At 54.3% G+C, this 2,862-nt stretch overlaps 1 protein-coding gene across 2 annotated transcripts in view; it reads left to right on the top strand.

The window, feature by feature from the left end:
* The first annotated feature begins 2,659 nt into the window (after nucleotides 1–2,659).
* Nucleotides 2,660–2,862, top strand: part of LOC140351129 (B-cell lymphoma/leukemia 11A-like) — a 39,477-nt gene continuing 39,274 nt past the window's right edge. Inside the window, exon 1 of one of the 2 annotated variants that reach the window (XM_072436833.1) lies at nucleotides 2,660–2,862. This exon is cut by the window's right edge and continues 355 nt beyond it. The gene's annotated coding sequence lies outside the window, so the exon portion shown is untranslated. The other variant, XM_072436834.1, reaches the window with a different exon arrangement.

Here is a 2,862-nt window from a genome sequence, read left to right as displayed (position 1 = left end):
GATTCTGGACGTGAAAAGAGCACTTCAAAAACATTTGTTTCTTTTTTACGCTGTTTCATCTCAGTCTGTTCTTTTCTGCAGATCTAGAATTACACTTCATTATAAATATGATGTTTGTAAATCCTGCAGAATAAATCTGCTAAATTAGGCCGCAATAAAGTGAGTCAATCTTTCCTTTTCCCTCCGCGTCAGAGAAGAATCTGTGTTTCACCCAAATCGAGTCAGTTTGTCCCGGTGAAGTGTCGGTGCCGCGCGTGAAACGGCTTTTCACAGCGCGTGAAAGCGGCGGCTCTGTGGATGTGGCGGGACCGCGCGGCTCCGGTGTCCGCCTGGCAGTGCGCTCTGAGCGGGGAGAGAAGCGCGGAGCACCGGGGGAGAGAAGCGCGGAGCACCGGGGGAGAGAAGCGCGGAGCACCGGGCGCGGAGCACCGGGCGCGGAGCACCGGGCGCGGAGCACCGGGCGCGGAGGAGCGGTCATCAGCTTTATTGTCCACCTCCGGAGCAGAAGATGAATTCACATGAATAATTGTCACGCGGCTCAGGCTCGTGACGTTTGGATGAAACACAAAACCAGGAGTTTAACGGAATGAGACGTATAAAGTGTGTGTCTTTTGTCCGTGAAATAAATCACGAACTTCAGTCCAGTTTTGTGCAGTTTTGTCCAAATGTGTCTCAGTTCTTCTGAAACTCTCTTTTGTATTTATTCATCTTGTTATAAACGTGGTTAATGTCATGATTCTGTCCAGATGAGTTCCACAAACTAAATATGAAATAAAAGTCCTGAAGGTTTAAAATCCTTAGATTCACCTCAGACACTGAAGTCCACATTCAACCTTCACATTTGTCCTTATTTTCTCCTAAATTGAGCCTTTTTTTATCCTGTCTTGGACCTGGTTTAGTCACTGCTCCGCGCCGCGCCGCACCGCGCCGCGCCGCTCACTGGTCACGCGTTGCGTTTCCTCGCCTTTGACGCGCGGCGCCACCTCTCCGCCTCTCTCTCCTCTGTCCAGCCCCCTCTCCCCCTTGTCCTCCCCCCTCCCTCTCTCTCTCTTCAGTCCAGTCCAGGTCTCCACTCGGTGTCCGGACGCGCCGCGCGCCGCACACGCACATCTTCTCCTCCGCCGCGCGTCCTTCCTCGTCCGGCCGCGGCTCCTCGCGCTCCCTCACGCCGCGGAACACGCTCCGATCCCGGCTTGCACCGTGTCCTTTGTGCCTCCGCTGTTAAAGCCGCGCGTCTTCTGTGCAAAGCCCTTTTATTACACAAGTCTTTACGGCCGCGTCCCTCCTCCTCCTCCTCTTCCTCCTCTTCCTCCTCTGCCTCATTCCTCCGTCTTCTTCCCTCTCTCTCTCTCTCTTCTCCGCCGCCTCCACTCCGCCTCCTGTCGTTCGAACCTCGGGCTCAGAGTTATTATTGCTGCGGAACCGTGGATAAAAGGAAACAGACCACCCCCGAGTGTGAACGAGGCGCGGTGCGGTGCGGCGCGGCGCGGCGCGGCGCGGCGGCACGCTTGTGACCGCGCGCGCGGGCCCGGTTCTAATCATCCAAACGAGCTCGTGGGTTTGTCCCGGTTCAGTTTTCAGACCGTGAAATGCCGCGTTTGTCCTTTTTAATGAATTCAGGAGCAAAAATAGAGACAAATTTCGTTATTTTACCAAAATAAAACCAGCTCAGAGTCTCAAAGTGGGAGGGCATCTGACACAGGAGTGACACCAAGTTTCACGAGCTTTGTGCAAATATAATATGATTTAATATAATATAATGTAATATAATATAATATCATATCATATCATATATTTATGGTTTTATCAGTCACATCCTGGTTTTATATCTGCAAATCAAGCATCTTATGCTCTTAATATAATCCAAGAGTTTTGATTTTAAACAATCAAATGGAAAAGTTGAAGGACTAAATTAGGACTAAACCAGGATCAAAATGAGCTCAATTTAGTTTAGTTTAAATTGGGACTATATTATAATTTCCATTTTGATCTTTGTTTTGGCCTCAGTTCCCACGTGACCGAACAATTTGTGGTGTTTGTGACTTTGTGACACACCGGCCCCGCACCGGCCCCGCACCGGCCCCGCACCGGCCCCGCACCGGCCCTGCACCGGCCCTGCACCGGCCCCGGATCCCTCTCTTCCAACAGGAACGGGTGAAACACACACGTTTTTGTGTCACACTGACCAAATTAACCAAATGAACACGCGCGCGCGCGCGTACAGTTGATCTCTGAGTCCATTGGCTTCCACTGTCATCGTCACTCCCTCTCTCCCTCTCCCTCTCTCTCTCTCTCCCTCTCTCCCTCTCCCTCTCTCTCTCTCTCTCTCTCCCTCTCTCCCTCTCCCTCTCTCTCTCTCTCCCTCTCTCCCTCTCCCTCTCCCTCTCCCTCTCTCCCTCTCCCTCTCTCTCTCTCTCCCTCTCTCCCTCTCTCTTTCCCTCTCTCTCCTAATGACCGTCCATTGGTGTTGTCCCCCCTCCCCCCCTCGCCTCGCGCGCTCCGGGGGGGTTGGATCACCGTCTCCGTCGCAGCTCGGGAGGGGACATTGGGGTGGGCTCCCGTTTCACTTCGCCTTGCCCTGCCCACGCGGTACTGTCGTGTGTCCGTCCGCGCCCCCCCCCCCCCCCCCCCCCCCCTCTCTCTCTCTCTCTCTCTCTCTCTCTCCGTGAGTTCGTCACGTCCATGCACTTGAACTCGCGGCTCCAACCGAACACGGGGGGGAGGAAGCGGGGGGAGGACGAGCGGAGAGCGGAGAGTGGAGGGGGGTCGGGTCGGTGGCGTGGTGGGCTTTTGCCATTTCTCTCCTGCCCGCTTCTTGTCTCTCTTTCTCTCTCTATCCGTCCGTCCGTCCGAGCGCGGCGC

This window comes from Eucyclogobius newberryi, unplaced genomic scaffold (assembly GCF_026437365.1).
Source record: "Eucyclogobius newberryi isolate DKJ021-1_F unplaced genomic scaffold, fEucNew1.0.hap1 SCAF_8, whole genome shotgun sequence".
NCBI classification, from domain to species: Eukaryota; Metazoa; Chordata; class Actinopteri; order Gobiiformes; family Gobiidae; genus Eucyclogobius; species Eucyclogobius newberryi.
This window is presented reverse-complemented; position numbering and strand designations above follow the sequence as displayed.